The sequence below is a fragment of the Dermacentor silvarum genome, chromosome 2 (assembly GCF_013339745.2).
Source record: "Dermacentor silvarum isolate Dsil-2018 chromosome 2, BIME_Dsil_1.4, whole genome shotgun sequence".
In the NCBI taxonomy this organism is placed as follows: domain Eukaryota; kingdom Metazoa; phylum Arthropoda; class Arachnida; order Ixodida; family Ixodidae; genus Dermacentor; species Dermacentor silvarum.
In genome coordinates, this window is record NC_051155.1 from 230,016,259 (window position 1) to 230,038,637 (window position 22,379).

Below are 22,379 nucleotides of genomic sequence, written 5' to 3' on the forward strand. Positions count from 1 at the left end.
ATTCAACAGGCTTTAAATTACTATATTTAGGAAGCGCGCTGTGTATGTGCTGGTGCGTGTCCCTTTTATTAGCTTTATGCAGATAAAATACATACAGAAATTATGGAAATCCTACGCCCTGTGGGAATCGATGTTATGCGAAGTATTTCGCAGGCAGTTGGCTATCCGGGCATCGGTATATAGGAGTTTCTCAAAGAGTTGCAAGATGTACGAATATGTTTGTGTATAGCAAGCCATTGGTGTGTACGCAAGCCCCTGTCATGACGGAATGTGACGGCGACGGTATGGAGACAGTTTTGTTATTGTTCCAGCGAAGAAACGTTACAACCTGTTCCGTTACGACCTGGGACGATCCGAAAGGCGGCACAATGGCGCACTGCGTCATCGTGGCGTTATATGATACGAGGAAAGGACAGGGGAATGTGGGCCGATCCCGAAGGCATTGCAGTATATGCAAGCTTCCGCTCGTGAGACTCGAGAAAGATGGAAAGTGGCGAGTGCGCACTTGCTCTCGCTCGTGCTCAGTAGCGTCACGCACGCGCCGGTCGTCTCAAAGAGCAAGTTGCGCAAGAGCAAGTTGGCACGAGATAAATATGCATGCGCTCATATATATATATAGCCTAAAATCTAGTTGACTTTAAGAGGAAGAAATGGAGCTGGGCGGGCCATATAATGCGTTGGATGGATAACCGCTGGACCATTAGAGTTACAGAATGGATATCAAAAGAAGTGAAGAGCAGTACAGGACGGCAGAAAACTAGGTGGGGTGATGAAATTAGGAAATTTGTAGGCGCAAGTTGGAATCAGCTAGCGCAAGACAGGGGTAATTGGAGATCGCAGGGACAGACCTTCGTCCTGCAGTGGACGTAAATATAGGCTGATGATATATATATATATATATATATATATATATATATATATATAAAATTCGTCGACCCTTCAATTCCGTCAAGATGGTTAACCAGCGAAGCTGAAACGTGCGGCCCCGGTGTTTATCACTGGGTTAATCCCGAGGGTTCATTAAAGTATTTCTCAATTATGAGGTTACGTTCGGCTGCGACGGAGAGAACGACGTCACTGACGGTATGCCCGCAGTCCGCCGTTGTCGCTTGCGTTCGATGTCCCGAGTTTGCTCGGCGGCATGGTTAGCAGCATTCGCCCGCCATTGCTGCTTTAATTAATGTGTCCGTTACGTAAGACAATGAATGGCTCATACCCTCCTTAAGCAGTGGCTCATACCCTTTAAACGCGGCCTCACCATTACGACGGCAGAGGAGAAGTGAAATTCTACGCTGGAATGATGAGCAGCAACGCAGCCAGCTGTGGAAGAAGACGATGACGACGAACGCGGGAGCAGCGGCACGAGCGCGTGCCGAGCACGAGCACGAGCGCAACCCGAGGGGCGCCAACGAGCCAACTGCGGAGGAAAACGATGGCGCTCGAGCCAATGCTGATGATGGTAGTTTTCTGTACACAGGCGATCTCGCCTAGCCGTATACGATTTCGCCTAGACATATAAAGCGTCGTTTTAAATTTTTTTTTCTCTGCTTCGACCCTAGCGCTGGTTACACTATACGCATCTGCACCATTACGTCGGTATGCGCTGATTATATATAGACAACATGTTTAGTTCGCACTGCTAGAAAAATCATGCGCTTGTGTAGTTTAAACCCTGCTCAAATCCTGCGCTTAATGTAGCTCCAATCCTGCTCAAATTCTGCGCTAATGCAGCTCCACTAACGTGAAACCTGGGGAAGTGCGAAGCAGTGATGCGCCGGTGTATCTCTTATGTTAACTCACCGTTGGTTTGAACTATACAAGCGCAGGATTTAAGCAGGATTGGAGCTCCATTAAGCGCTGGATTCAAATTATGTGCTTGTGTGGTGTAGTTCAAATCAAGCGCTAATGCAGCCTCACTAACGTGGAACATGGGGAAGTGCGAAGCAGTGATGCGCCGGTGTTTCCCTTGTGTTATGCTAGTGCTATTCTTGCACAAGTGAGGAGGAATCGAGCGCTTGTGGCGTGGTGGCGCCCTCTTCTTGCGCTGCGCTGGTACCAGGCTGGCGTTTCGGAAGCGATTTTCACGAGTTTATGCTAATTCCAGCATATCCCTGGCTCATACCCGCATATCCAATGCAGGTATGCTTCACACGTGATTTTATTATCGTTAATCGTGACGTAACTGTCGAGCATGGGATGCTATTGATGTCATGAACTATCAGTCATGTTAGTCATACATTCGTACCCTTTCATGCCAATTTTGGTATATACCAAGTGAACGAGACGCGAGCTCTCGACAGATCTTGCTTTTGTGCGTGACCACGACGATATGACATCACATTAGACGCCGACAGCCCGGGCCCCTAAAGTGCCTCGCACTTAAAATTGGCTCCAATCCAAGCTGTGAAGGTGGTTGACCAGCGAAGTTGTGGTATCACCTGATTCGATAGACCAATGTGACGTCGCCTTGAACTGGGTCCTGCCGAGCCTGAGCACGACGCCGTTGTGCATAGTAACGTTGCTGTTCCTTTCGTCGCTCGTTCCTATTCGCGCTGCTCTTCGGGAGTCCCAACTATGCATGGCCTTTCCATAGCGCTATCACAACAGAAATGAAATCATTTGCTAGGCGGTTTCTTCTTTTACTTATGAAAGTGTAGTCACGTCACTCCCTGCTTCGAATGCTAGAGTTGCCGCTTCCCGGCAACTGCAGCTTATACAACTGTAATCTTTACCGGGAAACGCTTGCGGCGAACGCTATATCCGAAGGCGAGTTTTCAGGTTCTTTTAGATGCGAAGCAGCTTATGGCGGGGGCTTTGTCCGTCCTGCGTCCCGCGGCGTCCCACACCCCCGAGAGCGCATGCGCGTTCCACACCCCTACAGCGCATGCGCGTCCCCTCCCCCTCTCTCCCCGCTCCTACACTCCCCCTTTCTCTCCTCTAGGAATCCGGAGCGGCGCGCACGACAGGTGGTGCGACAGCTGCATACTCCGCTGGGGGCGCCACGGTAGTTCCGCGGTATGAAAATGATGGGGCGCGCGCGCCTCATCATTCTCTCTCCTGTGCAGCGCCGCGATGAGCCGCGAAACCATCTCCCGCTCAAGCTAACCATCTCCCCGCTGCTTCGCATCCACACATGGTTCCCTTTAGCAGGAGATGGAGTAATTATTCCCCCCGCACGGCCGGCTTCGCCACTGTCGCGGATGCGTGGAGGCGAGCGCCATCTGGTGGCGCTGCAAGGAACTCAGCGGCGCGCGCGGCGAGCGCCTTCCACTGAATTCCATTGAATTTCAATGGAAGGCGTATTCCGCTGCATTCCAACAGAAAGCGCGCCACGCGCCTTCCGTTGAATTGTCTGTCGACGGAGACGAAGAAATCCCGGGCTTCTAGTCATATACAGCTTTGCTGTAAAAGAATTAACTATCGTGGCCTATCGGTCAGAGCGTAGGGCTGCTGCGCTGATAGTCAGAAGTTCAATCTCACCATTTTACACTTCAGTTGTATTTTTAATAAATAGACCCGAAACGAGGAGAGACGGGAACGTAACTACCTACCTACCGCGAAGTGCCTAGATGAGCGTAAGAACGCTTTGAATTAAAATGTTTAGACCCATAGGCACTGGCTAGTAGAAGGTCTAAATAAAACATGTGCTTACAAGGATCGCACAGGTGATAATGAAACAGTGGCATTAAGCATAAAACATATGTTTAAAATAGCCTGAATAATTAAAAAGGACGGAACACTAAGCAAGTATAAAGCGCGAGCTAAGCTTGAACTTATACCTAAAGGAATGGTCAGCACGTAATAATTACCATACCCACGCTATTTTAAACAAAATATTTCTGAAAAGCAGAACGGAAATGGCGAGCTGCTTTAATTTAAATTGGAAGGTAATTCCAAAGCTTTCTGCCAAAGAACTGTATTAAGCGTTCTCCGTTGAGATTCTTTGTTGGAGTTAAGCTAAAGTTTCTAAACATTATAGTTAGGCGAAACGAGTAGAGAAATGCTCTCGTAGTACACAATGGAAGCTACAACAGAAACGGTTTTCAATTTACGTAAAAAATCAAATGTTAGTATCCTTTCATTATCAAAGAGTAGTTTACTGAGATGGTCATGCTTTTGAGTTTGAAATTATTCTAATGACGCCTTTTTGCATTCCATGACGTGGAAGTGCAACGTCTAATCCCTATGTAGCTGGTTTGTAAGCACGGAGCGCAGTTCCAATTGTACGTTTTGGAATCTGAATTAGGCCACTGTTACACAAATTCAGGTGAACCTGGAAACGAAAGAACGCATTGGAATGGTTTCAGAATTGTTCGCGTTTGAATTTATTCTGGTTAATACGTACGAGAATTATTCCATTCGGTTCTACCCTACACCGGGATGCGTCGCGTCCGGCGTATGTCCTGAACGTTTTTTTTTTTCTTTTTTCCTTTTTCTGCTGACTGTTTGGCGTCAGCTGCGCCAGACGCTACATTGCATGGCTGTGAAGTCACGATCTTCCTGTCGTTTTCTATTTTCGCAGTGGATCCGCCTGTAAAGGTGTTTACACATGGCAAACTCTTCTACCGCTCAGCGCACATGGACGACAGTCGCGGACACCTCTTCGTCGGATCCATGTACGTGGATAACTTCCTGCACTGCGATGGAAATTTTATTTCTAGAATTTATTTAGCGAAGAAAAAAGTAACAGAGTAGAGACAGAAAGTGAGTGTGATATTATACTTTTAGAGCTCAGCTTGGTGCAGTCGTATCTACATTAACAGCAGGGGGAAATCAATGCACGCGTCGCAAGCTTTCTTTCTTTGGAAAGTTCATAGTTATCGTCGTTGCTCGTATTGACCCTTTTCGCGGCGATTCCGTGGGCGCTGCCTTGTTTGATCACGTGGTGACGCGTCCATTGCTTGCCTCAACTGCCTCCGTTGCCTCCTTGTTTACAATGGAAGTGTATGACGCCGGCGCGGCTTTGAAAACCTCTGTTTTCGGAGATATCGTAGACGGTGACTAGGTGGACGACACGAAGCTTTGATCACAGCTTCAGAGAACATGTAAAAGCGCTTTCGGAGCTGATTAAGCTATGTCCAAACCACGCTAGCAGCGTATATGGTGCTTGTTCCAAAAGCGGGGCTAAATATGTATTCCAAGCTATCCAAGCTTTCCGATTATGAATTCAGTCAGGATTAGTGTGTTTTGCTCTTTGTTCTTTATTCGGCAAATATTTTGAAGCAGTGGATTGTCAGTTTCTAACTCAGTAAAGTTCCTCGGTGCGGCCACTATCTGATTATTTTCTGCTTATATTTATAATCGCTCGCGGGTGTGCTCAGTTCCGATAGATTTGTTCTTGCTGCGCACAAGGCTTGAAACGTAGTTGTTTTGTACATTGTAATACCTTGTAGCAAATATATATTACAACTAGTAACTCGCTTACTCTTGTGGACTGTCACGAAACATTCAGCTTCGACCATTCGTGCGCCATAGGTGTAGTCCGTCATTAATTGTGCGTATACAGTGCGCATATATTCAAGTGTGAGCCCATTCACTGATTCTTGATACGTTTAACCTCCCTGCCTTTCCTTCTCCACTCTTTCCTTCCTTCGGCTATAAAGTGGGCGTAAGTTTTTCTGCCATTTGGGACAGATGTGTATAGATAACGTGCACGAAACTTACTACGACAGGAAGCACGCTACTCCCTTTGTCATTGTTTAACGAGTGGTACTCACTCTTGCCGACGTTCTGGGGATGAAGCTTTTTCTTTGAAGGTTAGCGATACAAGGCTGGCGGATGAGAAAATTTCTGTATCCTCGAGGAAAACCGTACATCACGAAGTGCCGGTAACACGTTCGGACAGTTGCAGCAGTGGTCCGCGAACTTGGCCACACAGATTGAAGCCAACTACTGCACACGTCTTCAATCCACATGATTCAATCTAGCATGATTGGAGCACAGTGTGTTAGCGAAAACTCAGTTGCATTTCCGACAGATGATCGCGCAGAAGCAAGGTAGAAGCGGTAATGGTTTCGTATTCGTGCGCGGTCGCTGAGGAGAGGTATGGCGCGCCGCCGTGAGCGCTATCTCGTTTCTCTAAAACAAACTGCTCCGCGAAAAGGGTCAATAGGTGGTAGTATCAACACAGCCGTAAGTGATAAACCCTGAGAGGAAATAATCAGAACGGTGCACAAAGTGAAACCGAGGAGAAGTGGAAGACTTACAAGACTTATAAGCTCCGAACTCCTTCGATCTTCACGCACGCACGCACGCACGCACGCACGCACGCACGCACGCACGCACGCACGCACGCACGCACGCACGCACGCACGCACGCACACGCACACGCGCGCACGCACGCAGGCTCTGCCAGGGTGTCTTGAAAATTGTCGCGGTCTAAGTGCTTTTTCAGTAACTTTATTGAAGCGGCATACATATTTATGCATTTTATGCCAGTCATCTTATGCAGTGGCGTGGTCTCACTTGCAGGGAGAAGCTGTTCCAGCTCCCGCTTGACGACATAAGCAGCCCAAATTTGAAGGTGATCGAAAAGGCGCACGCACGTGTACTCACAGGTTCCTATGACTGCGGCAAACAGTTGGATCATTTTTGAAACTGCCAGCGCACTAAAGCCTATTTGTTTGAATTGAACATCATGTTTTATTTCGCAAAGATTGCATTCGGAGATTCAACAAAATGTTTTCGCAGCGACCGACTCACCTAGGCCAATATTGCATGCAGTAAAGATATTTACGCCTTTAAGTGTGATTTTCTGTCCCATGGTATAACACTCTCGCCCTTAGTTAAGGCGTAAGGCTGCGCTCTTGTCATCGGCTATACCGCTGCCACTTGCTGATATGAGTTTGTTATTTAAATTTCATCATTACGTCGGACCTGCGTGTTTTTTCATTAAAGCTCGCGTCCCTGCCGTTTCAGTGGAAAACAACGCCACGTGAACTCGGTGGAACAGTGTTGCAGAATAAGAGATCTTTACGACTACCGAGGTGGTTATCACCTTTGCTAGAAAAAGGCAGTGCAAGCGGACGACAGGTTATAATGGGTTAATCTGACACGCCAATCAAAACGGACATATTTTGCGCTTCCACCAGTTAGAGCACACATGCATCATTTTGCCGGTGTCCTTCTTCACACGAGGACAGCATGTGTCTCGCGCACGAGCGAGGGGCATGCTATAGCAGTTTGCAATTGTAACTTATGTAATGCAATGTTAATTTGCGCTCTCTCTGACATAGAAGAACGTACAAAAAGCGTACAAAGAAAGAAAAAGGATCCAGCGCGGAACCGCGCGGTCGCTGTTCGCGTTGCCGTCCCTGATCTGACTTGACCTGACCTGGCCTAACCTAACCTAACCTAACCTAAAGGCCAATTCTTAGAGCCGCTTCATTCGAATACTATAAGGGACAGTGACAGTTCTTGCAGTCTACGTGGAGAAAGACTGATGCAAATGGAGATTCGTCTGAATAATACTGCTTTAGGAGGACCCAGTTGCGCAGATGATCGAGTTCCTGAGCAAACACACGGAGCAGGTCACTTATGCGCAATAGTGTCTAGTCTTCGAGTAAGTATGTCTCATTTTAGGTAGACTATGAATTCGCAGTCTCGATTTGGACAAGTCATTTTATTATTTCACCATCTCAACATGTTTGGATTTCTTCAGAACGGTGCGCGATGCTGTATATAATATTGCCCTTAACTCTCTCAGCCAGTACTACTTTCTACTAAATGTATCTTGGACGTGCCCTTAATCTTTTTCGTTACTTTCAATGTCGTCATGCACCAGATGTGATTGTATTGTATGACACTGGGTGCACATGTATCAAATAATGCAAACAAGCCTTTTGTGGCCGAACAGACTCCACAAAACTTTTTATTTTCACTTTTTATAGCGAAAGCTGTATATGGCTAGGCGAAAACGAAAAACCGTTCGTCCCATGTTTCTGTAAACGTCTCTATTGGCTGCGCCGTCAGTTACGCCGTTCTTTACGTCGCACCCATGCGCGCCCGCTATTGGCAGCGCCATTAGTGACGTCGTTAGCGAACACGTTCCCGCCATTGCCACGTTGACGCTGCTTCTGCCCGCAACGCCGACTCCTCAGCTCGCCGTTGTCGCATGCGTTCGATACCTCGAGTTAGCTCGGCGTCGTGGTTAGCAGCACCCGCCCGCCATTGGCGCTTGCGTTCCACTAGAAACACAAACATGTAACTAATAATTGAGCAACGCTTCAATACAGCGTCGGGATTAACCCACTGCTAAACACCGGGGTCGCACGTTTCAGCTTCGCTGGTTAACCATCTGTACGGAATGCTTGGGCGGTGTTTTTTAGGGGCGAAGCTCCTGAGGGTCGATCCTTGTCCGCCGTCGCGCCGTCGCGCCGCTGTAGCCACGCTAGTACTCGCCGCTCCCGCTAGAGGCGCAGTTGTGCTCTCTTAGGGGCGAAGCACCTTAGGGCCGAGCCTTGTCCCTCGTCCGTTATATATATATATAGTATATGTACGCCAAGCTCCGGCTTCCGGCCCCGCTTCCGGCTCCGCTTCCGGTTCCGCTTCCGGAGAACGCTTCCGGCGTTTTGCCCGAATGATCCCCCGGTGCTTCGCCCACTCATGATCATTCACTTTGTGGATATACGGTGTTTTTTTTTTAAATAGAAATATTCAGTATTTTATATTCGATTCGACATTCAACGCTGATTTTCTCGGATCTTCGTATTCGACCCGATTAGAAAATTTCACTATTCCAACGCCCCTATGAATTTTTACTGCGGTCATGAGCCTGGAAGCCAATTCCTTCTACGTCCTGACTAAACCTGCGCATGCGCCATGCGGACAAGTCATTAGCCCCGTGTGGCGTGTGGTCATCTTAGGACTGTGTCTTAGTTTACTGTGCCGAACCGGTTCGCAAAACGTTATAAAATTGTATTTCTCCGAACCGGGACTGAACCGCGGAACGAAATCGGAGCGCGTTAAACCCGAACCTGTACCGATTTTTTTTTTTTTTTTTTGGTTTGACACCCTGGCTATATATGCTATATGGTATTTCTTATGGTGGTAGTGAACACGACTTCACTACTGCTCTGTTCAATTTCGCTATTGCAATAAGTGCCGGAAAGTGAATAATTGAAAATATAGTTAGTAAATCGTTTTTATTAGCTACCGGGACAGTCAAATTTTTCATGCAGGCAATTTCCGCGTTTTATTTAATTGAACCTAAAAGGCAGAACAACGCTGACTGTCACCGGCGATTAAAAAAAAATGTTCGACCGAAAAAAAAAGTCAGATGGCATATTTTTGTATGACATAAAGCAACAAAAGTGATCTGCTATGTCGCTGACATTATAAAGCAGACAATTAGATAGTTGCCTATATCATTAGCCGCGCAACAAACAGTCATTAGTGTGTATACGTTTATCTTATATGTCGTACTGTTACGGGGATGTTCATCATTTCGTCTAAGGCTAAAGTTTTGCACCAAACGCGATTTCTGCAGGAGCTTGATTTGATGGCTCCAAGCGACAACGTGAACAAGTGCAGCGTCTACAGGGGACAACATCGGGTACGGGACACGTTGGAACGCTCGGTCTTATACGTTATCTTCCATAGCGTATAGACATGCATCCGTGGTTTTTGGTAAGCGCCGAGGCAAAGCGGTGTGGGTGAACACAGAGAAAAGTTTTGTTGCGTTGAACTGTCGCGTACAGAGTTCACTACTGAGTTCGTCGTTTTATTGCGATAGCAATTATATGGACCCTCCAAGCGCATTTTTGCCGTCGTCGTCGAAGTCGCCGTGATGTTCCGTATAAAGTCCAACAACGATAAAATCGTCGCCGCGCGCCGTGAGTTGTGTGTGCGAGTGAAAGCGTGCGAGGGTGAACCGGCAGCCGCAGCGACACTAAAGCGAAACAGGAAGTTCAGCTGAAATAAAAGAGGGGTCTTCAGGAATGCATGCAGTTTTTGTTGGGTGCAAAAATATGAGTTATTAGCGGTGAAATTCGTAAACAAAGACCAAATATCTCTTCCTCAATTTCTGTCACACCAGATTCGGCGCTGAAGCAGTGTCGTCACGGATTTCATTGCTCTCGGCGAATCATAGGGCGCCATGATACGTCACCGCTTGCGTAAACGGCCGAGCTAGGCGCTCGCTCCATCGTAGGCTGCATGGCCGCTGCGTTTGCGTTCGCTGCGACTTTTGCTAAGGTGTTCTGTGGCTGCGATGGATACCGTTGCTGACGCTGAACCTTGCAACGAAGAGCTCGCCAGGGAAGCAGGACTGCATTTGAGCGACTTCATTGAAACGAAGTGCGAAATGATCCTCCGTGCTCGCGCGATAGGTGTTTCCGCGTACGATGGCGGTGAGCCGCCGGCCGCATCGACGGAAAGCGAAGCCTCGTTTTCGTCGCCGCCAGGCGACAATGTTCCTGATAGAACAAGCGTACTCGGTATGGTTTTTTCCTGTTTTTATTAATGACATTCAGCACTCACCGAGCCGCCAGTTTGCTGCTGCAGGGGCATCAGTAGGCGATTTGATGAAGGCGACATTGATGGGACAGCTGCTCGAGAAAAGACTGGCCTCTGGGGCACGCCAAGATACTTTCCGAAAGCAGGATCCGATGGCGAGAAATGCAGAGAGCACACCATCGGTTTCTCTGGCTATTTTGCCGTTTTATCATCGGCAGAGCACTGAGCCTTTGCGAACGCCGGCGCTCATCGCGCGGTACCACATGAAATTACACAGTCGGGTCAACACTGCCGCTGCCCCTGGACAAGCGCCTTGCTCCGTTGATACAGCCCTCAACACTACACACACGAGACATTTTCTGGCTGTTCCCCGCGAAGTCAGCGTTTTTCGAGCCACGCAACACGCAACCAAACACTGCAACATTGTACAGCGGAACAGGCGCGCGCGATCATGTATGGAGCAAAAACGAAACTACGAAACTATCACGACCGCAAGTAACGCCACGTCATTTTTTCTCATTACTTATTTAATTTTGCGCTAAACTTGTACGACCTCGCTTGAAACCGCTTAAAAAGTTCGCAAATGCTGTTTATGTACGTTTAAGGTGTATTTCATTATTAACAGCGATAAATCGCTCTCGACCAATCGTGGCCGGGCTGCGTTTGTGATCTCCGACGTCACGAACGTGTAGTGCGGGAAATTCGAAGGGGCGTCAGCACTCTTCCTTCAGTTTTTCGCTATTTTCTCGCTTATTAAACCTCTGTTCGTAGTAAGAATGGTATGTCTGTGATCGTGATAGGATAATCTACCATTAAAGCTGAACTTCCGGTTTCTCTTTAGTGTCCCTTTAATCTCGCGCACGCGACCGAGGGAGGCGGCCGGAAGCGCACGGTCTTCGTTCACGCGCGAGGCACAGGGAGGAGGCGACGGAGACGGGAGAGGTGAGGGGGAGGGTGCGTTCTGCTAACGCAGTTGTTGCTCACGGAGCTATCTCGATAGCAATCTGCGACGCGGCTGAAGTGTGCGCCCGCGGGAGCCTCATCTTCAAAGCGATCTGCGATGAGCCAAAGTGCATTGCCGAGTGCCGGTAGCTTCGTATGCGCTGCGCTTTCGACGTTTAGTTCGCGTTGAAGCAAGAGCCAGCGGGAAGGTCAGTTTGGTCGCTGCCGCTGGCGCGCTTTCTCACTCCAGCGTTTTGACGAGCTCCCGCGGTCATCGAGCGAGATGTGTTCATGTTTACCTGTGCGCACGTGACACCGTGCTTGTTTATTTAATTAGTAAGCGAATATTTACAACTTCATACGGCCGATAAAACTACTATCCTTACTTCGTATAGTTGTCTACTAATTTGCTATCGCAATCGATGCTTCGCCTTTCGGGCGAAACAGCGACTTTTTTCGTCCAGAATGCAAGAACCAACTGCAAGTTATGGGCTATTCTCTTCTTTTTGATCGCCTCACCTTTCTTCGCAAGAGGCCTTAGCGCCATTTTGAGCGAATCAATAGGATTCATTCATTCATTGCTTCGTACGCCTGTCACTCGGCCGTCGACTGCACGCGCAAGGCTGTTTCAGGACGCTCTAGTTGCAGGAAGTCGGATCTAAATAAACGCCTGGAAACTCAATTTTACGTCTGTTCGATGGAACTTCGAGCGCCTTGAATAAGCGAAGCGAACTTCAAATCGTGGCAAACTGCGTGAGCGGCTGCCTGACCTGCCTGACCGCAGCTGGGCAAAGACGTGGATTGTCGCAACCACATCCGCGTGGTGCAACCGATACGGGACGGAAGCACGCTCTACATCTGCGGCACCAACGCCAGGGCGCCCACGGATTGGCAAATACAGGTGCGTACGGCTCGGCGGGGCGTCCACGGCGCTTTGTCCTCGTTTCAATCGCAATCGCTACATCAACGGCCACATGAATCGCGTGTAACGTAGCCACAGTCGATCCCGAATCTTCAGTCAGCCGCAGGATGTCCTTACATGTAAATACTACCTAGAGTTCACTGTGACGCTGTATGAAGTCGTATAGCTTGTAGATGCAATCAATACCAGGATAAACTGCCGTAGAAAGGTGGACCCACGTTCAGCAGGACGGACCTGTCTTCGTTGTCGCAGGTTCTATTTAAATTGTTTGACGTTTGGTTCAAGCCTTGTGCGCACCCGGATTCTCAATATGCGAGTCGAGGCGAAGCTAGTCGCTGCCGTTGATGTGTGATACGCTTTTTTGTATATCTTCCTGTCTAATAGCCTGTGGCTACCTTAATATTTCATATCTTAAGTTTGTAGTCTCTTGCCAAAATAAGGACAGGGTAGATTCTCAGGAGTACAGCTGTCCTGTTCTTCCTTGGGCGTGTTCATCCAAACAAGAAAAAGGAAGCCAAGTGAGCGCGGACACTTCTAGTGACTAAAAATGGGGCTAACAAGGGAAGCGTCAGCGTCGAGCCAACGTTTCGACAGGGGGACGTGTACGTTTCCCTTGTCGAAACGATGGCACCCGGCTGACGTTTCTCTTGTTTAGTTCAGTTGTGTTCTCTGGTCGAGGCGTGCGCGTTTAGTTTGCGCCAAAGGCTACCGTATCCTAGATATAAACTGATTTTTATCACTAAGTTCTACTACGCGATGTTCGTTGCCTCCGTTTAGTCGCGGTGTAGTCTGGCCAGTCATCTTTTCGATGCGACCTCCAGTATAATGTGTCGGTTGGTTTCTGCCTGCTTATGTGCGCGCTTACTTCACGTGCCGTCTCGTGGGGCTCCGCAGGCTGCAGACCTCACCCTAGTGCCGGCGGCCAACCAGGTGCCCGTGCTGGGAATCAACACGTCGAATGAGGCGCAAGGTCGATGCCCCAACTACCTCCACCAAAGCTCTCAGACATTGTGGCTGGGTGAGCGCGCGCGTCCGATGATTGGCTGAAAAGGCGTCTTATTGCCACTTTTGTGCATGTTTGTGGCTGCGATGGTGAAGGTTCGGACCGAAGGCGTAAGAGAGTTTTAGCTAGTCGCCAACACCAATTTCCTTATTGAAATATTTGTAAAAACAAAAACAAACAGATAAAACAGAAATGCTCTCACGACACAACAGCTTGACCAATTTGAATGAAGTTTGTTGTATTTGAGAGGAAATGTTAAGCTCTAGCAACTGTAGAAAGAAGAATCCTGATTAAGGACCTCCTGCTTTTCACAGAAATTGTCGAAAATCGGTAAGTTCAAAAAAAAAAAAAAAAAAAAAACTAAGTTTGTAACTCTGCAACCAGCCGTGGTTGCTTAGAGGCTTTGGCGTTGCGCTGCTAAGCACAAGGTCGTGGGATCAAATCCCGGCCGGGGCGGCCACACTTCGACAGCGGCGAAATGCAAAGAAGCTCCCGTGGTGTACCGTGTATTGGGTGCACGTTAAATAACCCCAGGTGGTCAAAGTTAATTCGATACCCCTCCTCTCTCTCTCTCTCTCTCTCTCCCCCCCCCCCCTCTTGCACTACGGCGTGCCTCATAATAATATCGTGGTTTTGGCACGTAAAACCCCATAATTTAATTTTTTAACAAGCCCTAGATCAAAATACCGCTTGCTACAGTCACTACAATATAACTTTCGCTCTAAAATGAAACAAAGTTCATTAAAATTGGGCAAGGGGTTACCTGAGGAAATCATTTCAACGTTTTATATGTATCCTTATAAGCGGCATCTTAGTTGGGCCTGAGCTCAAGCTTCATCTTAGTTCTTTTTGAAGAATGTGATTTAATTTGAGTTACTGCGCTTTGTAGTGTTTATTTTGTTCCGTGAAGACTTTGAGGCCTGGTGTTGTGATGACTGTTAATCATAGTGTCACCTTTGTGTTTACTTTGTCACGCGTATCATATTTTGTCATTTATTACATGAGCGAGAACTTGTTATACACTGTCTACTAGCGTTCGCCTGGATGCATGAACCGTGTCATACGACAAGCTTCTGCGCCTGTGTTCCCTGCATTTATATTGTACGAAATGCAGAAATAAAAATGAATAAATAAATTAATGAATGAATGATCGAGTAGCACGTATCTATAAAGAAAATACGACCAAATCTCATTTATATAATGTTTCTGCCCTTTCATCTGGCGATTAATTCGCCATCGCGCTGCTATCTGCTGCTCTTCTTGATGGCTCAGTTTGAGTAGAGAACACCCTGGGAAGGAAATAGCGGGGCGTTCGATTCCTGAAGCATGGACGAACTTGTACATGCTTGGTAGATGGCAAGTTTCGCTTTCTGTGATCTTCCTCCACCTTCGTGACTCTGGTTTATTCCTTAGCTCACGTTTCTGTACGCAGACGACGCGCCCTCGATGGGCAGCTCGTGCGTGGTGGCTCTGACCGTGCTGTCGACAGACCAGTACGGATTCTTCCGGTTAACGCCGAGAGGATTTCCCCTGCGCTCCACGGACACGCGCGCCATTCAGAGTGAGTACGACGGCGCGCTGATCGGGCGCTGATATCTTACTTACGCCACGCGCATTGTGCATCCCATGCCGACACGCCGCATAACCGGCCTATTAGGGAGGCCACCGCAATGACTCGGTGGCATGCAAGTGTGAAGGCCCGTATACATTCCAATAGGGGAGGGGAGTCGTGCGTGCGTCACGACCCTATCCAAGAGGGAACGCTTTCGACACCTAGCTCGATCACATTTCATTTTCCCCCAAGGCATGGTTTGTAACGGTTTTCCTCGATGACGCCATACTCGGAGCGAGCGCGCTTTCTTTCATCTCGGTTTGGTTCTCGTACTAGAAAATGCACCCTTTGGGCACACTCTGCATTCGTCAAATTCACTGCTGTATTCTTTTTTCCCCCTCGTCGCAGAGCCCCACGTGGTAGGCGCCTTCTCGACGGCCGAGCACGCCTACTTCGTGTTCCGCGAGGAAGGCATCGAGCGCAAGGCGTGCGGAGCCAGGAACGTTTCGACGTTGGCACGCCTCTGCAAGGTGCTCGTCCAAATACGACCCGTTTTCGTCACGCGCAGTTCCCTGACTTGACGATCAAGACTGAACGGAACATTTAAAGGGGCACCTCTTCTTTTGCTAACCAGTCGCGGAGGCACAGTGACTACGATGTTCAGCTGCTACAAGCTCGAGGTCGCGGGTTCGATTCGCTGTGGCAGAATTTAATCGAGTCTGAATACAAAAGTGAACGTTAAAAAACCCCGCATGGCCAAAATTATTTCGGTGCCTTCAACTACAGCGTCCTTCGTTGCGCGAGTGCAGCTATGGGACTTCAAATCCCTTGCAATAACCAATCTGCGGCAGTCTGACCCCCGTATCCTACAACGTCCATTCACTCTACAACTCGATTCAAATGATGATGATGATGTTTATTGGCATCCCCTTTGAAAAGGGGCGGAGAACATGCAGTCACCTAGCCTGCCTGATTTAATCAGGTTTTACTTCACCTATCGCCATCTAGCCTTTTGCCTATCTGATCCCGATCTCAACTTTCGTATTTAAAACCTCTATCACTATCTTGTACCGTTATCTACGCTTGCAATGGCTCCGGTTCTATCAATCTCTTCCCTGCTTTTTGCCCACCAATATACTCTAAACGTCTCTTACTGCTGACCAGGTAATCCTTCCATCTTCTTTGAGTACCCGAACGCTTCTGGAAGGTGGACATTTCCTACCGGCTTCGCCGGGTGAATACCTTGGCATTCCATTACGATTTGCCGAGTCATTTCCGGGCTTTTCTTGCAGCACACACATGCCTCTTCCTGTCAAGCATATTTGCTCAGGCATGATTTTATCTTTAGGCAACAAGCTCGGGCCTCAAATAGAAAGGCGCTGCCCTTTGCGTTATCATACAGATTTTACCTCCCGAGTTCTTTCTTGCCATTTTTGTAAATCTCCTGTTGCATACCTTGCGTCCAGTTTACCGTCTCTGTTTCTCTCACTTTTTTTTATGGCTCCTGGTTGTCCATTAATACTTTCAATTACACTGCGCTTGGCTGCTAACTTTCTTGACCTTTTCTTTCATTCCGTTTCCACGCTTTTGAAGTACATATATTTGTGAACTTTAGCCCGCCATTTCTTTTCATCCATGTTCCTTAGTCTTTCTTCAAGGCTAATTTTATTCTTCGATTCTCTGACTCCAAAGGAAGCCCAACGCATGTCACTTTGCACTGTGGTTACTATGCTTCATGATCATCCATGGCAATTCTTGGCATGTTTAGTGTCTTCATAGTTAAGAGGCGGCGCTGTGCTCAACTCGGTGGAGCGAAGGAACAGCTTCGAGTCGAAGATCGTTTCAGTATTCCGGGATGACACTGCCACCGGTTGGTTATGGAGTGTACTTATTGCCGTTATTGGCCTTTTTCGCGGCGATCCCGTGGGCGCTGCCATGTTTGATCCCGTAGTGACGAGTCCATTACTTGCCTCAACGGTCCTCCGTTGCCTCCGTGTTTACAATGGATGTGTATGACGCCGGTGTGGCTTAGCAAACCTCTGTTTCGGGAGAGATCATAGATGGTGACTGGTTAGACGACACGAAGCTTTTGCCACAGCTTCAGAAAACATCCAAAAACGCTTTCGGAGCTGATTAAGCTATGTCCAAACGGCACGAGCAACGTATGTGGTGCTTGTTCTAAAAGCAGGGTTAAATATGTATTCCAAGCTATTCAAACTTTCCGCTGATGAATTAAATCAGGATTAGTGTGTCTTGCTCTTCGTTCTTTATTTGGCAAATATTTTGAAGCAGCGGCTTGTGACGTTTCTGACTGAGTAAAGTTCTTCGGTGCGGTCACTATCTGATTATTTCCTGCCTAATCGCTCGCGGGTGTGCTCAGTTCCGATAGATTTGTTCTTGCTGCGCACAAGGCTTGAAACGTAGCTGTTTTGCACATTGTAATACTTGTAGCAAATATGTATTGTCGCAAGTAACTCGCTTACTCTTGTGGACCGTCACAAAACATTTAGCTTCGACTATTCGTGCGCTATCGGTGTAGTCAGTCATTTATTGTGCCTATATAGTGCGCATACATACAAGTGTGCGCCCACTCACTTATTCTTGACGCATTGGCGATGAAGTGGGCGTAAGTTTCCGTGCAGGTTGGGGTAGACGTGCGTAGATACTGTGCGCGAAACTTACTTTGACGCGAAACGGCGCTACTCCCTTTCTCATTGTTTAACGAGCGGTACTCACTCTTGTTGACCTTCCGGGGCTGAAGCCCTTTCTTTGAAGGTTAGCGATACAACGCTGGCGGATGAGCGAATTTTTTTATCTTCGAGGGAAGCCGTATATCTCGAAGTGCTGATAACACGCGCGGACAGTTGCAGCAGTGGTCTGTGAACTTGCGCACATAGATTCATTCCATTCCTTAATATGCCAGTCACTATTTTTGCAGCGAACTACCGCACACGTCTTCAATCCACGTGATTCAAACCAGCATGATTGGAACACAGTGTGTTAGCGAAAACTCGGTTGCATTCCCGACAGATGATCGCACAGAAAGAAGGTGGAACGGTAATGGTTTGGTATTCGTGCGCTGTCACTGAGGCCACGTGCGGCGCGCCGCCGAAAGCGCCATCTCATTTCTTTAGAACAAACTGCTTCGCGAAAAGGGTCAATAGCATTAGCGGATATATTTAGCTTACTTGGGGCGTTTGGGGCCAGAAACGTTGACGGGGGAGCAGCAGCGGTGGTGACGTGCTGTGACGCTGTGCTCGGTGCACGCACAGCCCTATGAAACGGAGCAAAGGAGTTAAGTCTTCATCGCAACGCTCTTTTCTTTTTATAGGGAAACCAGCTGCTTTAATGCACGCATGGGCAAGAGGGCCGAAAGTACGATATGTAGGGTGCCGCTAAGTAGCTAGGAATCGAACTTACCGCGAAGCCAAAGAAGAAACTACATTTACCCATTAAGAGTTGCGCCTCCCCACCTCCCCCTCCCTCCGTTGGCACGCCTTCCTGTGCACGTGCATTCAGGCGCAGTTTTCAGTTCAGTTCATTTTTGGCTAGTGCTAATGGGGAATCATATATACTGCATATGTTATTGCAGTTGCCCTGTTGCTGATGCAGTTCAAATCATTGTAGCTTTCCACTTGTACGCAATCGTGAAAAAAAAAGAGAGAGAGAGAGAGAGAGAGAGAGAGACGCCTCTGAAGCAGATGTGCCACAAGGCACAGTTTAATCTTGTGTTATTTTCTCATACGAGCCATTATTAAGTAACTATTCTTCTTTTCTTTAACAAACAGAACGAGGTTGGTGTGAGCACACGGTCTGCCGATCCGTGGACGACACTGATGAAGACCCGCCTTCAATGTGTCGACGTTACTGCAGCCAATTTCAGTTTCAACGAAATATGTGAGTAGGGCGTACCTGTGTGTAACAGATGAATCAACCTAGGTAAAATTTCTGCGGCAGATATACTTTGATTCATTGAATATATATGTGTCGTTATTTTCAACTAATTTCATTCTGAGCAGTGTCAGGATGCATCATCATGTTGTGCCGTGCGTTGCCGTGGTGCACGATAAATAAATAAATAAAAATGTCACAGTTTCGCCCTAAGGGCCGAAGCAATGAATGCGATAGCAACACAGCAATGTCATACAGAAGTAAGGTGACGGCGGCTTTGGTAGGAACAACACGCAGACTGTTGTCGACGCCATCGGCGTTTTGCCCGCGTTCGCTCAAAATGCGTGCGGCGTTGTGACTGTTGCCGGAGCCTCTGATATAATAGGCACTGCGTGCCGCAGTCTAAAACGTCGCCTCCCTTCCCTCCCCCCTCCCCCACGGCCTCTCGCTGCGTTGGAAGAGGCGCGTTTATTTTTGCGATTAAAGTGGTGCGGGTTATTATTTTTGCTTACAGTTTCTACGTTCGCGCCGTAATACGTGATGGAGTACTTTAAGCGCATCGAATTTCAACACAGGGGCAGTGCGCATGCACCCGTTCTGCTATGGCTGAATGCAGCGCCTGATGAAGAACTCGGCCCGCACATGCAAGCCTCGACGGAGCAGAGCGGCCGATACGGAACTCCTGCTGCCTCGATAGTGCGCCAGGTGTTGCGTGAGGGGAGAGGGCATCGCCGCGTCTTGCCTCTGCCTCTTCGCTCGTTTTTCTGCGTTCTTCCGCCCCCTTACTTCGTTTGCGGTTTACTGGTGTGGACGGCCATGTTTCGCTACTGCCGAGGTTGCAGCCGCCGACGATGTAGTGCTTCAGACTCCATAGCGGTACGTGTTGCCCGAGCCAGCATGCAGCAGCAGCCTGCGGTGTCAACGCCGCGAGAGACCGAGGAAGCAGAGACCGAGGAAGCAGCAGCGGCCACCTATGCCGGCAGGCGCGCGCAGCAGCAGCTAAGCCCAATGGGGGTGAGAGAGAGAGGCACGTCGCGGCGATGTCCTCTCCCATCACGCAACACCTGGCGCGCTAAGGCTGCAGCACGTGTTCCGTTTTGCCCGCTCTGCTCCGTCGAAGCACGCTCGTGACGTGACGTCACAGCCTGTGGGAATTTAGGTGCCGTTTCTGTGCTACAGACGCCGGCGTTTTCGGTCGATGGGCCATTCGATGCTTTCGCATCAATAAATAAATAAAATCATTGCTGGCTAGCGTAGCACCGTCACACATATTTATGTTCAGTACTACCGATAGCAGTTTGGACTGATGACATCTCTGAAGCGATAACTCGCACGTGTCGTAATTGCTTCGATGAGTGAAACTGGGAGAACGCGCCCTTGGTGACACACGTATTCCAGAGCATATTCCTTCAGTCAGCAAGAATATGGACGGCAGCATTACTCCTCGAATTACGCGTGATCACTGCGTTTCAGTGACACTTCACGGTGATTCCTGCTCAAACATTTTGTAATCAGGCACTGTTTACGCCTGCTCAAATCCACTGGGATGTGCATATATATATATATATATATATATATATATATATATATATATATATATATATATATATATATATATTAAACAACACCTCGCCATAAAAATCGTTCAGAAGCCCTAATGCTGGATCTAGCGCCGAGCGGTTCGCGCCACCGCTCGGCGCTAGATCTCAGAGGGTGTGCATATTGGAGCGCAGTGTCCTCTTCAGTCAAGAAACGGTGCACTACTCCATTCGGTAGAAACGTCCACCTTCCAGAAGCGCTGGGATTCTGAGTGCATGGAAGTATAAACTGGTTAGCAGTCGCGATACGCAAAAAAACGTTTAGAGTATTGGTGAGAAAAAAAAAAACGCAGGGAAGAGATTGATCAAATCGAAAAGGTAGGTGTTAATGAAGAAAGAAAAAATCAAGGCGACATAGACAGAATGCTAGATGTAGGCTTACCTGATAGATGTAGTAAAAACCTGATTAGATCAAGACACTTTGTCGTCGCATCGCTTCGAATGGGAAAATAAAGCGCATCATGACCATCAATATCACCATGGTTCATTTGGTGCAGTCGCGCAATAATTTCGAGTCGAAGCTCATTTGTGAATACGGAGGCAAGTGTTCTTTCCATTGGTACAAGGGAACACAGTCTGGTTTGTTACCCGCAGTTATAACGCGCACATATGCTTCCGCTGCCCCTCGTGCTTTTGAGTTGACGCTCACGCGGACTCGCAGCAGTCCAGGGGCAATTATGGCGGCACCAAGAGAGCTTTCATTGGAACGATAAGAATGAACGACAACTTACTGAAATTTTCTGAGAGAATCGTAAGGCTGGTATATACACGTGTCTGGCAAGTGCGACTGTGGTCAGCTGTAGCATTTGGAAAAGTAATCCTGCCATACTGTGAGTCCCAATCGGGAATTTAAAATTGATAGACTAGCCTCATCTCCTTTGGTTTCCTTTTCGCCTTTATTGCAGACGCTTCCCACTGGGTTCCCGATTTGGAGAACGGCGTGCTCTTTGGCGCCTTCGTCACCGTCACGTGAGTGGAACGGCGGCAGTAATTTTACGCATGCTCGTTTGACCAGCTTAAAATGGTGGTAAATTCCGCGTGTGCGTTTCTCGAAATCAAAAGCGTAATTATATATGCCAGTTGGTGCACCTTGCCGAGAGGAATGACGATGGAGTTTTAATCAAGGTAATCTCGGTCATATATAGGGCCTGGATAATATAGTGCCTAGATAAACAAGTGTCTCGCTTCAGGCAGCTGGTGCAACAGGGGGCCATTAGGCGAATGTATGCGGACGACATAGTGTGGGCAACGTTCTGTGGCTCTGCAGCGAAAGCTTCAAAGCCAGAGCACACGTGTAGTAGCAGCGCTGTTTATAGTCCCATGTTTAAATCAATAATTTGACTGTATAATTTGAAATCTCGAACAGTGTTCTTATTTTGAACATTTAAGTAAACTATACACTCTGCCTACCATTGAGTAATAGAAGATAATGATAATAGGAGCACACATTTCTGTCGCCTTGGTCACAAAGCGACAGAAATACATGCATTATACATACATACATACATACATACATACATACATACATACAACGTACATACGTACATACGTACATACGTACATACGTACATACATACATACATACATACATACATACATACATACATACATACATACATACATACATGGTGTCCCAACTACCATGCACCAAGATTTAAAAAAGGAGCAATTGCGTTACTCGAAGAATACTTAGTGCATATTGTTTCCAATACAGTGGAATAGCCGCCAGTAATTTTTTCGTTACTGAGATTTAATTAGGTAATTGTAATTAATGATCTAACTCGAGAACTACTATCCTAATTATCAAAGTGTCAATGAGAAAATTGTAGAGCAACATGAAAAACTCCCGATAGAGCTTTCTGTTGCTCAGTACGTGTTACACAATAGTGTTTCTCGAGTGTGAAAGAAGCGCACGAATACACGCAAAGTGTCTCGGGCGGTCAGTCGCGCCTAATATTGTATAATTATTTTAAATGCACGTAATTAACCTACACACTTCAATCTTTCGGTACGTGT

General features: G+C 47.8%; 1 long non-coding RNA gene across 1 annotated transcript; it reads left to right on the forward strand.

Moving 5' to 3' along the window:
- The first annotated feature begins 12,069 nt into the window (after window positions 1-12,069).
- Window positions 12,070-14,882, forward strand: LOC125943319 (uncharacterized). Its single transcript, XR_007465734.1, has 3 exons — window positions 12,070-12,298; window positions 13,214-13,337; window positions 14,755-14,882. It is a non-coding gene; the product is annotated as an uncharacterized LOC125943319 (long non-coding RNA).
- The last annotated feature ends 7,497 nt before the right edge of the window (window positions 14,883-22,379 follow it).